Below are 15,077 nucleotides of genomic sequence, written 5' to 3' on the forward strand. Positions count from 1 at the left end.
TACACGTCAGTGAACATCTTGCATCCCATCTGACGCGCAGAACACAAAAAGTCCAGTGACTAATGCTGCCTTGTAATTCTTCAATGAGTCAGTGGCTGATCTACAGTCTGAAGAAGAAATCTCAGGATTTTCAAAAGTTCTCAGAAATTATAGGGGGGACATGTTTGTAACCAAGAACAGAAGTGCTGGGGATCTCACACTGATTAGTAGTCAGTCATATTTGTTCTCTTTTCAATTATTTTTAAAACTTTCTGATAGCTAGAGCTCTAACAGCACATGGACATTGGAACTTACCTTTACCATGGCCTTAAGGCTTTCTCTTTAACCATAAAGTAAACTTGATTTAGTGTTGCAAGCATTTTTGCAGAAGATGACTTAAGAGGCTATAGTGCAGAAAACATAATACAAGTTCCTCTTGTCTTTTTTAGAATGATACACTATGTCATTTTTCAAGCACAACATTTCACATAAGGTGACACAGTGTGGCTTTCTCATAGCTTTAGGTCACCAGATTCATGTCCCGACTTTGTCGCTGTCTATGTGCTGATTGCATGTTCTCCTTTGTGTGCCTTTTTTTGCAAATTCTCCAGTGTTGTTCTCATGTCCCAAATACGTGCCAGTTAGGTTAATTGACTAATCTAATTTGGCCTGGTATGAATGAGTCAGAGTTTGTGGTTGAGCATGCCCTGTACTTTCCCATGTTGTCCCCTGCCTTGCACAAAATGCTTTAAGGAAAGGTCCTTCAGGGAGTGACATTGGCAGTCTGCAGAGGTCCTGAAAAAATACCCGCATGAAAACAGGGACCACTAGGAGGGTAGTACACGCTGAATATGTGCTAAAGGGCACTAGGCAGGAGCAGAGTAAAAAAAACATTTCATGTGCTACAAGGGAGCCAGGGGCAAGCAACCAAACTATAGTCAGGTACGTCTGATGTTCTCTTTATACAAAGAGTTATGACAAAGTGATTGGTGCATAGTTAATGTATGATACTATGCTGTCCATAAGATGCTGCACTCTAAAAACTATCAGGGAGAGTTCTAGATTGCTGTTCCAGAAGGCCATCCTGATCCCAGACATAAATCCGGCACTTGGACATTTGAGTGTGAATTTGGTAAGCATGTGGGGAAAAAAATAAACTCGAGGAAGGTACGTGGGAGGTGAGAAAAGGTGTTTTTTGTTAGTACTTTGGTATGTGAGTGAGTACCCCACCCCCCCTTACCACTTACTAGACAAGGGTTCAAGCCAGTTAAGGTGGACATAGAGGGGCAGGACATTTTTTCTTTTTGTATTTTTGTGCTTGGATTTACTGTATTTTGTGTATTTCCTCCTTGTAGCTTATTCTTTTCATAAAGATGTTGTTTTGCTTAAACTTTTACTTCATGTTTATTTTCTAAATGTGGAAGGCTGCCTCAATGACACAAGCCAGAAAATGCATTCATATGAATTTATTAACTTAAAAACTATTATTCTGCACAAGCACCTGGAATAAATTAGAATATGGTGGCAATTAGTAAGCATATCTGTAACATTAATATTGTTTAACAAAGTGAAAGCTGATAGAGCATCCAGATTTCATGTGATTTATCCAGACTTTAGATTTCTGAGGGTACAGCATTTTGAACTAACTATCCATCCATTTTCCAACCCGCTGAATCCGAACACAGGGTCATGGGGGTCTGCTGGAGCCAATCCCAGCCAACACAGGGCACAAGGCAGGAACCAATCCCGGGCAGGGTGCCAGCCCACCGCAGATTTTGAACTAACTATCAACTGAGAAAGGAATATTCAGTTTCAGTAATATAGTGTACATCAGCAAATTTGAGAAACAAAGTAGTCCAGACGATGGACTTGAAGAATCTCAGCATTTTATATTCTAATTCACCATTCTTCAAAAATGAATTCCAAATAAAACCAGTATGGAGACTAAAGTTTAGATGGTATTTTTTCCATTTTGCTTTATGTATAGCTGAATCCTTGCTGAGGGCTTCAAGATGTCTTAAATTCAAAGATGGAGATCTTGGTCAAGGAGTTGCATGGAGCACAGTGTGAGGTAGAAGGGTCAAATTGATAAATGTTTCAGTGGAGTAAATATGAGAAGGCTAGACATGGTATTGATGTGGAAAGACATACAGGTCTTAGTATCAAGAAAAACCAATCCATCGTCTTATTCGTCTAGAAGTGGGAATGATTCATCCTGAAATGGAGGTTGCACAATCGCCCTGTATCAATATTAGATTTGTTATGATGGACATTTTTTTAACTGGCTAATGTAGACCAGCCCATTGTGATTGTGTCTTTGTGAGTCTGACAATGGATTGGTGGCCCATGAAGGTCTGGTTAGCTCTTTGCACACAACTCCCAGTACTGCTAGGATAGTGTCTGGCTTCCTAGTCTCTGTATTGGAATGATGAGGTTCAAACATTTGGATAAAGAGATGGATCTGGTATTAAGCAGTGTATCAAATGGTGGATCACAGAATGAAAATCACTTCACACAGCTGTATACCACAACTGTAAGCAAAATATTTCTGGAAATGCAAATGTGTTTTGTTATTTTTATAGCTGTGTGTGGTCTGCAGGACAAAAAACAACTTGAAGATTCACTAGCAATGTGACTAAATTCATGAACTTGGAGAGGTGTCTGCTGACTTTTAAGAATTACCCACAGCGGAGGACATAGACTCACCTACTGTATGCTTGTTGCCCCACTGGCTTTCGTAAAAAGACACTGGTGATACCACATCTTAACCGTATCGCTGGTATGTTATTGAGCTGCGCCATCAAGTGGCTGTGGTTGAGCGTGAGCAGAGTGGACTGCTCCACACACACAGGTCTTTCGTTTATATATATGTCTAACATTTTATTTGCCCAAGTAAAATGAGCTAAAGGACTATTTAAGTAGCAACAGGAGTCTGAAAATCTTACAATTTTACAGTATTCACTGAGTGTAGACATAGTTGTTCATGGTGAAATATTGTTCTTGTGAGCATCATTAGGTCTGCCCAGGTCCCTGCTGAACATGTTGTATTGTTTTATTTATGGCAACAAACTAGTGTAAAGAATACTAAGTATGTCTGTCTAAAATTTATAATGCACTAGATTTGTATCTCATCAGAAAGCTGGATTGAGATCTGCTGTAAACACTCTAGGAGAGCAGTAGCTTTGGCTAGCAAAAGGTTCCAAAGGGTAAAGGTGTCACCAGAATGGCACAAGGCAGTGGAAGGTTTAATAAATGACCTTCACAAAATAGAAATGACCAGACTGGGAAAACTAAGGTCTTGTAAATGCCAATGTTGGAAGAGAAGAAACACTTGGATGGTAATAGAAAAAAGGGCCATAAAACCAGAGGTCCAAGTACAAGAAATAAACAGAAGGGAAAGTATGTTGTGCCCTGAGAGGAAAAATGTAGCATTTTGCAAATATTCAAGAGGAGAGGTAACTCATCAGGTGTCAGCTGCTAGGCCAAAGGGACGATAGTTTACAAGGTTTTCAGATGGACACTTTGCACCTTAGAAGAGAAGGAAGTGGTGTGGAAGTCTGGCCAGAAGTCAGAAAATCTCCAGGCCGGTAGAGAACCCACAATAGCAAGGGTGAACATACAAGACTGTGTTGTCCCTTTAAAAGGACATTCATGTGGAGGGATGTGTTGGTCTCTTGACCCTCCCAAGACTACTGAAGGCCTAGGACTTCAGGCACATTTATCCTCCAAGCATAGAAGTGTTTCTGGACCTTTGCCAGAAGAGACCATTAATTACAAAATTGAGAGAAGAGTTGGGAGGAGAAACAGCATGATGTTTTATTGTAGGAGGAAAAGATATGAGGCAAAAGTGAGAGGGGTTTAGGGTGGGATTTGGTGCTTTGGATATACTGTACTGGAAATGTAGGCTAGTAAAGACAGTCATTTCACCAGGCAGACTGGAGCTAAAATCTCTGTGCAAGTAGGGGAAAGAGTTGATTTTTTCTTACAGTCTGTTCTTTTGGTATTTTATGTTCTCCTTTGTGTGGTTTATTTGTACCTCCCTTGGTATTTTTGGGTGTGGACATATGCCATGAGAGCACCCTCTCCTGTTACAACACATTCTTCAACAGTACCAACACTTTGTAGTATTTTTGCTTGCTTTAGAGCATAATGTGGCCTCATATACTGTATTATACTTTAAATTATACTTTTGAAATGTGCATTTTTCCCCTGAATAATTAAATATCATCTAGTTAAAAACACATGTTAGAGGTCATTTTTATAATGAAAGAAGACAAAGTTAAAAGTAATGTGCAACAGGGTACAGTGGGGATAATGTGCATTGTGTTGGTGTGTGTCTAGCTCTAGTGTTTATTTCCTTCCAGCATTTGTGTACCACATGCTGTATAATGCAGAAAATTTGCTTTCAGAAAGAATTTTTATTCTTTATTCAAAGAGCCTGTGAGAGAGTTTTAGATCCACTTGACCAGTAACTCGGCTTCCTGAGAGCGGCTTCACACAAGACAGAGGGGCAAGACATCTGTTGAACTATAATTATCAATTTAAATAACATGCAGATTGAAAAGTGGGTTTACAGAAATAGTTTAAAATGCATATAAAAACAGAAACTAGACGAATGGGCTGCCTCAGCATGTGACCTTAAATATAACACAGAACTGTATTATGGATCTTCTGTGTGAAAACAAAGTCAAATTAAAATCAATGCTGCAAGTCTTATATCTGAAATATTTGTAGTCTAATGTTAATCCATCGTCTGTGTTACAATAGGGGTGTGTATGTGAGAATGCAATTTATAAAATGGTGAATGAAAGTCTTGCGCCGCCCAAGAAATTTATTTTTAAGGTAGTTATCTGGGCAGTAAGATTTATTTCCCTCATGAACATACTGCATAATATTAGCATAAATATAAAAAAATGGGTTTACAATATAAGATAACAAGAATTTCTTGTGTTTTCTAAAAACATGTTGATATCTTGTAAGACTAGGGGGCTCTGCCCCCTGCTTGCTTCGCCCACCCACCCCCGGGTTTGGTTTACCAGATATACAATTTAAAGAGATTGTTATTTTCATGGGAATTGTTACATATGTATTATTTTCACTTTTACTTTAAAACTTCAGTAAAATCAATACTTTGAATTAACTTTTCTTCAAGATCACATTGAATTTTGACTCCGTGTTTGGACTTAAATTGTGAAAATGTCTTTTTCGAATGTTTGTCCATGCTCTTTCTTCTTTGCTTTGTCGTTGACATGTCATCTAGAACGTATAAAATTATTGTCCTGATAAAATTTATAAGAGGTGAGAGAGCAGGAAGTGTGTCTGCCAAAAGCATTCACACAACTGTTTGAAAATAGTTGTAAGTAGGGCGTGACTTGAAAGAATCTCATGTTGAAAGTCTCCGTCTCATGGGACTTCATACCACGGCAATGTTTTTGGAATCTTTTAATTCTTGCTGGCAACACGAATTACATTATCTACAAGTCTCCAACTTAAGGTTTAAATCCAAACAATATATTCAATCTCTTTTCACTGTTCCGTTATTTCACCGAGTAATATTTTCTGTTTGTTTGCGCTAATGCTTTCTTTCCTATCCTTTTTTTGAGATTTTTAAATTTTCATACTTCCATTATCTCTAACCTGCTCTGAATGTGTATCGTGCCAACATTTTTGAATTCTTTACAACGTTCTACTTTGTCATCTACTCTTTGTCCTTTATTTCCGGCCCTGGGTGTGGTTAAATCTCTTTCTCGCAAGATGTATAAGTATCTCTCCGAGAAAATCACGTCTCATCTCCTTCCAAGATTTTTTTTTTATAATAGACAGATAAGGTTTGATTTCCAAACTGCTTCTTGACACAGCCCTGCAAATCCACGTATTTGTAAAATTCCACCAACAGCACACCTGATTGAAAATAATGAGGTAATGATTAGCTAAAGCAGGTGTGCCAGTGGACAGGAGAGGTTTGGAAAAGGCGAAGCTGACGCACTTTGACAGACATAAAACAACAACATACTTCTATGGCAATAAGGCCGTTGTTGGCAAGCAGTAGCACAACAAACTAGATATTCAAGATATAGTGCTGACACTCTCAGAAACACTTGTGAAGACACTGGGCAAGTGTAATGCAGAAAACAATTGAAGAAAAAGAAAGCTGTCTGTATCTGAAGAACAATACTAAAGGGTCACTTCCGCAAAGGAACAGAAAGAAAATGAAATAAAGTACTTGCAAGGCATCTGGCAGAGACCAAATCACATACTTCAGTTGTGTGATGAAGTTTTAAAAGAAATGGTCTCGTTGCAGTTAAAAAGACACCAGTATGTCAGAAGAAGAGTTGGCGAGAATTACCGTGATATGTTTGCAGCCTTTTGTAAAGTACAGTAGCTTTGTCATGGTCTTGGTGTTCATTTTAGATAGCAATGCAGGGGATCGGGCAAGCACTGATGAGCTGATGACTGCTGAGGAACACGGTATAAACAGTTTCTGATTCATCAGGTTGTAGATATTAAAAAATAACTGGTTGTTAAAAAAACTAAGATTTCAGCATAGTAGTGGATGAAAAACACTGTAAAACCAATTAAGAACTACTTGGAGAGAAAGTTTGCAGATGGATCTATAACAGGATTAGACTGGCCACCTCAGAGCCCCTAGGTCAACATAAATAAAACTGTTTAAGATGACTTGGACAGGGAAAAGAACAGAAGCAGCCACATGAAAAGGAGAGTTATGACAATTCCTATAAGAAACTTGGATGAATTTATCACAGACCACCTTGTGTGTATGTCTACTGTATATATATTTGTATGCATATATACTGTAAATATAGATATAAATATACAAATAAATGTGTATTACACACATACACACAAAAGAATGAGAAAAACGTAGTATTGCAGTGGTTAGTGCTGTCATCTTCTCGCTCTGCAGGACTGAGCACGTATCCTAGTCCAGTCACTGCCTGTAATGAGACTTCAATTTCTTCCTGTGTATTTGTGTATTTTTTTCAGTTAATTAATTTAATAAACAGATTCAGAAAATGAATGGATGGGTGGCTTATATGTATTCATAAGAGAAAAAAAATCTGGACTCTGCCATTATGGAAAAGTACACCATCTAAAAGAAACCCAATGACAAGGTTGAAGATGTGCACCAATCTATTTTGCAGTTGTGCAACAATTTGCTTTCATCTCTGTTGTAGAGTATAAAGCCTCTCTCTATATCTAACACAAAATTTCTTTGGGATTCCCATAGAAATTATAAATTATAATAACGTTAAGGTTGTAAAAATAAATTTATTGCAATTATAGCTAGTTGAATTTTTCATATCACATTACTCTTCTGTAGTCTGGTGTGTGTTGTATGTAACAGTATACCTGAGTAACAAACCTACGACAAAACAAGCATTTGTTGATAAATTTAAATTCTGCTGTCAGAATTTTTTAATAATACTATAAATTACATTATAGTTATGTTCCTCTCATGTTGTTTTGGATAAATAATGTCCATTTCACTGTGGATTTAAGTTAATTCTCATGGTGGCGGTGCTTTAAGAGTTTTGGGCTGTAACTACTCTGTTTGGGTCACTAGTCCATGGCAGGGTGTACTTAAGCATATAACCCACACCTGTACTATTTCAAAATCACCCAGTAATCTAACACTCACCTTTACAAAGTGGGAGAACATACCACAGGGACACACATACACACTCCATACAGACAGTGAGCAAGCTGAGATTCAAACCCTAGAATTCCTGGAGCTTTACGATGGCAGTGCCAACATGCCACCCAGTATAAGACATGCTCTAATGATTCCTACATATAATAAATTTACTAAGTTTGTCATTGATAAATTTGCTTTTTATGTTTTTTTTTCTTTGGCTTTAATATGCATCAGAGATCATTCAAATCAGCTGTGCTAGGCTTATTTCTTTAATTTGTTACATGAAACTGGCCTGTAGCCCAGTGATAGTCATCCTAAAGTGTCAGTGGTTATCATTTATTGTACATTAAAAATAGTCTTTGTGATATACAGTGAAGTAGGTAGGCAGAGGTTATAAGTTGAAAGTTAGATTGTAAAAAATAGTTATTTGGTTCTCCGAAGGTGTCAGCTTGTTTTTTTTTTTCTTTTTCATAATATACCTTTGCAAATACTGAATTTCATCTACAAATCCTGATTTCCGTGGATCAGAACAATGCTTGTACCACTTTGTCTTTATCCTTTTTTCTTTCAAAGACTGTATCATATAGCCACGGTGACTCAATTTCTCCATTTCTTTGTTTTTTCATTTGTTTTACACTGTTGTTTTAAAAGCATGAGGTGATCAGTTTTACTACCTCGCCACAAGTTTTATCATCTGTAACTAGACACTTGCTGAGAAAGGGTAACAGAGCAGTTAAGATAGATAGATAGATAGATAGATAGATAGATAGATAGATAGATAGATAGATAGATAGATAGATAGATAGATAGATAGATAGATAGATAGATAGATAGATAGATAGATAGATAGATAGATAGATAGATAGATAGATAGATAGATAGACATTAGCAGAGAGCACCAATAAAAAAGAGCACATCCCCTTCATCTCAATGTCTGGACAGAGTTCAAAAGGGCCTCTGTCACACAAGCATTGTTTGCTTTACTGTAAGAGCAATCCATTATGTGATATTTCATAGCAACTTTTTAATTAAAACCTCACCACCAGAGCTGATTAAAAGAGTGTTTTGGAAGCCTGGTAGTAATGTCCTCTTGCCCTGGGAAGTAACAGCTACGTTTAATTCTCTCTCTCTCTCTGCTGCTCATTCTCAGCCCCAGTCACCACCAACCCCCCCAAAAAAACTAACTCTCTCTCTCTCTCTCTCTCTCTCTTGGCAGACAGCATGGTTGGAGGTTTTTCTTGGCAGATAAATCACTTTCCTCTTGGCTTAGCCGGCAGTCATTGCCAATACAAACTGCAGCGTGCTACTGGCTGGAGCGACTGGGAGGGGGCGTGAGCTACTCTCAGTGAGCCTGTGGTCAATAATGAAGACTTCTCTTTTTATCCACAGATTACAGAGGGGACTGTTCAGGGCAGGACTGCAACTTTAATTCACAGCACTTCATTCCTTAACGATAAACACTGAGAGATATGCAGCTTTTCTATACTCTAGTGGGCTTACTGTTATAAGGTAAGTCAGACTTTACACTTCCTATTTATTATTATTGTTGACACCTTTTTTTTCTTGGCTATTTTTTTTTATTAGTTTGGCTATGTAAGGGATGTAACGTTGATGCCCCATTGGACCAGGTGCCTTTTAGAGTTCATCAATCACATAACTATCACATCTGCAGATCTTCATTCTTAAAATGTCTTTTAGATCTCCTTGCTTTGGATACTTTGGCAGTCATTTCTTTTCTATGTAGCATGTGTGTCTTTGTGACATTAAAAATTGCGTTACTGGTGGACTTGCACTTATTAATTGTATTAACAAGATGTGTACTTAGTAAATTGGTATTTGAAAAGCCAGCTTTGCCTGTCATGTTATGTGGCAAACAGGGTTTACCTTTCTGCTTTTATTTATTTTTTCTTCTGATTCTGCTCTGCCTTCTCTGTTTGGCAAGACTCACAAGGAATGTTTCAGTTCATCTGTAAAAATATGAGCAGACGAAAACTCTTTTCATCTGTTGCACATTGCTGAAACTTTGAAGTGATTTTTGTGAATACCGCCTGCCTTCTGTCAGATACTGAGTGGGCTCTCTCATCTTTACTTGTTAGATGCTTTAGTCACCTTGGGTAAAAGTAAAATAAAAAATATATATTCCACTTGAGTCAATACTGCAAAAAGCACCAATTTTTTTTTTATTTTACAAGTCACAGTTTATATTGTTGTTCTATTAAAATTATACAATGCTTTCTTTCTGAAAGTCAAAAAAAAAGAAGAGTCAAGTTAATTTAAATTTTTTTGCCTGTTTTCCATTCATTATTTTATTCCAAGCATGTGACATATTTCAGCTAGTACTTGTTTAAAATGGCTTGAAAAAGGTGTGCTGTCACTTTAAGAAACCTTAAGCGACATTCCATTTGTTACTGACGAGTCTTGAGAATTGTGGTTTCCTCAATTTCTTCTGAATAGTGTACAGTAGCTCTGGATAATTTATAAAACACAGACTTCATCGAAATTGCAGGAACACGTTACTCCTTACGTAGAAATTGACTTTCCACATGAGAGAAGGGGGTGTGAAATATTGAGATGTTACACTTGCTCCCTCTGACCTGTCATTACTTGCCGCGCTGTGCACAAATGACCAGAGCTGCTTTGATTGCTTTCCGAGTTTCCTTATTGATGCAAGCTGCCTCTCTACCAACATTTTTTTTTTGCATCTAAAGGAAATAGTACATTCTTTGAAAATGTGTGCCATGTGTTTGAAAGTGAAATGACTTCATAAATTGCACTGTATAATTTTGAGCATTAAAAAGCATCATCTGGCTTAATTATATGTACATTCTGTACTGTGAGCGTTCATTGCCTTACTTTAGGATGTTCTGTGGTTAATAACGTGTTGCCTGTGAATGTCAGATATTGATTTTGTGTCTTTGAACTCTCCCTGTGATGTGGCATTAAACAGACAAGTCTTGAGCACTTTCACTTGCTAAACACTTCCTCCTTCAGAGATGCCGTCAAAGCCTTAGAACGCGAGACCTACTGTATTTCATAGAGACACCATCTCTGTGCATGGAAGGAGACAGACTTTAGAGTCTCTGAAGACCCATCTTAAACGTGCTCAATGATTATTTTCCTCTAATGATTAGAATACATTTTTCCACATGACTGGCAAAAATATATCTACCCTTAGTGTGCATTCTTGTATGACACATGGTAAAGCTATGAACAAACATAGCTGGTTAAAAAGAAATGTTTTTCTTTTTCAGCCACAGATATTGTGTCATGTTATCCATGGAAAAATAATTGGCCATTCGTTGGTGTATTTTTTTTTCTTTCAGTACAGTGGCTTAAGTTTAATTCTTTACAGATTTTGGTTGTGGGCATGAAGAAGTGCTTGCCACTAAAACTGATGACACTTGAGCAGTGTCAGGCATGGATGCCGGATTCAGCTTGTCCTTGATCCAATTGAAGCTAGCAACAATGAAGAACATTTTGTTTTTATAAATTTTCTGGCCAAACAAATGTAGCAGTCATTTCCAAACAAATCAAAACCTTTCAACAAAAAGAGGTACTTAATCTCATCGCTTCTTTTATGCCGATAATCTGTTGCATCATTCTTGGATTGCAGACATAATTTGGAAAACAACTTCACTGTTGACCGGAGAATACTTCCCTCTGTCCAAAATCATATCCAGTTTCACTCGAGAAGATGCTGGAGGATTTACAGATTCACTTTGCAGTTTTTTCCTCCCCACATTTGGAAAATTATTTGCCTTCTACACTGTCATCTATCACAAACAGTAAACTTCTTGGATCTTTAAACCTTTTTGGCAGGATGCTTTAACACTTTTGAAACTTTGCAGCAGTATTACTTTTATATTTTCCAGCAATCAGAACTTTGAGATGCACCTTTAATACAACACTTGCAATCGTGTCCTTTTTTTTATTTTTGATGTACTGTAATATTTCAAAAGTCAGGAGTGACTTGATTATCTGCCCTCTGCAGCTCTCAGTTTAGTCACACTTTTGTGTGGAATGCCCCCTTCCACCCCCACAGTCCCTCTAAACCTAGAGTGTCAGTCCAAAGAACTACTTGCCTCTTTGAGTTTTTAAGCTTCTAACTTAACTGCACTTTTAAATAACACTGAATGTTTACTTTGCCCACAGGAGTCTTACCCAGGGCATGCCAGTCAGGGAAATGTGAAAAAGATTTTTTTAGGAAGGGTGGAAGAAGGGCTACATCTGCTGTACAGTATGTTAAGTAAGGAGCAAATGCTTTCTCCATATATCATTACAGCACAAATACTATGAACTGTTCATTTTACTTTCCCCAGATAAGCTTTCTTTTTATAAACAATGTACTGTGTACAGTGTACTTTTAAATCTTTTCTTTCACAACATATTTGTAGGTGGTAGCTGAACTGTACTGTACATAAAAAAAATGCTCATGAGGCTGATCACATGACCTGATTTCTGTTTTTGTTTGAACACTAAATTCTTTTCACAGGGCCTTCTAAGATTTACACCTTGCACTTTCTTTATCTTTCAGTACTATACCCTATTTAGAATATTCATGGTATTCTCTTTTCTTTTACATTTCTGTTGAATTTCCATTGATGAAAGGAAATCTATCTATCTATCTATCTATCTATCTATCTATCTATCTATCTATCTATCTATCTATCTATCTATCTGTCTGTCTGTCTGTCTGTCTGTCTGTCTGTCTGTCTGTCTGTCTGTCTGTCTGTCTATCTATCTATCTATCTATCTATCTATCTATCTATCTGTAAAACAGAATTCTCCTGTAACCATTTTGGTATACAAAGTTACTGTATTTTTCATCACTGTATAACACAGCAATTTTCTATGTCTGAGCTGTGGTGATGCACCATATTGCTTAATTAGTGTTCTCCTAATTGCTACATACACTATTATATAAGTTGCCATAAATCCAGCCAACTATAATTGTATAGATGAATAAATATTCCGCTACTGTAGGGGGAGTTGTTTCCCTGTCTATTTCAGAAGACTAGCTTTTTCAAGATGTCTTTAAAATATTTTGAAATGAGTACAGAGTTAATGTTAGTGCTCACATATAAGAAGACCAGAGATATCTGTTGCTCATTATGAACAGGCCTACAACCTTTTTACCTTCTAATATATCTTTTTGTTCTCAGTAATGATTTAAATATTATTGGATAGCTGAAGCACTGAATATGTGAATAGATGGTTTAATACTCAGAGAAAATAAAGTCAAAACCTCTTCTAGAGTGACAACTGCCAGGACTGGTATTGCACTGCAGATGACTTTACTGGTCTTGGCAGGCGCGCTGATAAAGTGAGTCATTTGGGGTGAAACTCAGTCATCATTCTTTATTGGTTGCACTTTAATGAAATTGTAGGATACAATATCACATAGTAAGAATTAATCTTTTTTTATCTTTTTAATAACTCTGATTATATATTTGACACCCCAAAATGTAGCAGTTTAAACTGTCACACTTTAATTAATAAATAAATAAACAAAAATCCATCTGTCTTTTGTGCTAGTTAATTTCATTTTAATCTCTGTGGCATACATAATGGTTTGTGGTAAAATGGTAATAGTAGCACTGCCTGCTGGTTAAACTACTTCTCACAGATTTTAAAAGGAAACAATTCTCTGATTTAGAGTACAACAAATGTCCCTCTCCCTTGCAGAATTTATGTGTTGGTCTGGAAATGCTCGCTGTAGTAGGGTTTGCATATGTATGGTAATTCCTTTCTCTGCTGTGTGTCATTCCGCTATCTTGCACTGTTAGTGGGAGAATTCTTTTATAAGAAAGAAATATGTTAAAAATCAGAAAGTTCTTATTACCTTACTGTATAGAGTTAATGTTACAAATTTGGTTCAACTATAGTAAATCTTTATAATTCTAACACCCACAGGGGAAAACTTAAGCCTTCCCAGCCCAAATGGATCTGGCAGGTTCAAAAGTGGATTCATGCCTCTTCATTTATTTTCTTACACCAAGCAATATTATATACTGTATCACCATTCATGGTGAACAGTGTCACAGATGATTTAGAAATGAGCTAAGTGAATCAATTGATTGGTCAACTTTAGTTTTATAGGGCAGCTTTAACAGATCACACCTTCATCAGCTGTTTAACACAGGCTAAAGTAGCAAAACAACAAAACGCAATATTCTTAGGGACAGACATAAAAAAAATGTTCAAGAAACTAAAATATGAAAGTTAAATGAGTATTTACTAAAAGTTACTGAGACTTCAAAAAGGCAAGAACGCCAGCATCATTACAAGTATCAACAATTCTAAAAAAGGTTAAACAGATCTGAACAGCAGTTTACAATCTTGTGTTAAGATTTCAGTTTAGCTGTTAGTGTAGCCTCCACTGGATATTTTAAATGAGAACTACTGCTACATCATAAAAGAGTAGTAGCTTAGATACTGTTGGGTTACAATTGAGTGACTGTTGATTGATTGTTATAGTTCTAATATACTTTCCAAGACAATCTCATGTCTGTCTTAATAAGGCATTCACTGTGCAAAATGCAATAAAGATTAGTGAGCGGAAATACCAAACTTTCCATTTTCCACTGACTTTTTTCTTACTATGACATACAGATTTCTAGGTTTGATATCCTTTTTTCACTTTGTAAACTGTGGCATGCCATCAAACAAACTTAAGTGCAATGCTACATTTTTGATGCCTTGAAATAAAATTTTAATCGTACTCTAAAAAGTTTTTATACAATTATGTGGTTTAGCAACATTCCTAACTGTGCTTTTAAACAACTGCTAAACACATTTTGAAAGCTACATTGTGACGGTTCGTAACTTCAACATTTCACAAAACAAAGCTAGAAATATAATCATCTATGGAGGGATTACTGTATTTACATCTTTCATTGTGCTCCGATGGTAAGCTTGTCTGGCCCTGTATAAGTTGTGATGCCCACTGAGAAATGTCTGTCTTCGGGAGCATCTCATCCATGGTGTGTTCCTCTCCAGTGATTTTTTACTGTGGAAATGATGTGTAGCAAGCCTCCGTCTCCTGAGTGCAGCCACTTAGCTCATGATGGGGTGGAGCATGTCTCAGCCTTCTGTTCATTCAGTTTTACCTCAAGCTGGCATGTCAAACTAAAGGTCACATAACTGTTAAAAGAAAGAGGCCTGCTGGCTTGTGAGACATCACACTTTAGTTGTCAACATAACTTCCCTCATTCTCAAAACAAGTCCAGACTTAAAATAGCTTCAAATACTATACATGGGACTTTATTACACATTTGAAATGCAAGATTAAATTCACAGTTGCATATGTCAAAATACTTCATCTTTCCCAAACCTGCTTAATTCAGTTTAAATGATCTTCAGTATTATATATATAAGTTGCTTTAAAACTGAAATTGCATTCTCAGAGAAACCAAAACCAGTATTTCAGAATGATGTGTTT

At 36.8% G+C, this 15,077-nt stretch overlaps 1 protein-coding gene across 1 annotated transcript in view; it reads left to right on the forward strand.

Moving 5' to 3' along the window:
- The first annotated feature begins 8,931 nt into the window (after positions 1-8,931).
- The window catches only part of LOC114658087 (uncharacterized), a 177,744-nt gene continuing 171,598 nt past the window's right edge, over positions 8,932-15,077 (forward strand). Inside the window, 1 exon segment of the mRNA XM_028810117.2 lies at positions 8,932-9,145. The gene's annotated coding sequence lies outside the window, so the exon portion shown is untranslated.

The sequence above is a fragment of the Erpetoichthys calabaricus genome, chromosome 9 (genome assembly GCF_900747795.2).
Source record: "Erpetoichthys calabaricus chromosome 9, fErpCal1.3, whole genome shotgun sequence".
Lineage (NCBI taxonomy): Eukaryota > Metazoa > Chordata > Cladistia > Polypteriformes > Polypteridae > Erpetoichthys > Erpetoichthys calabaricus.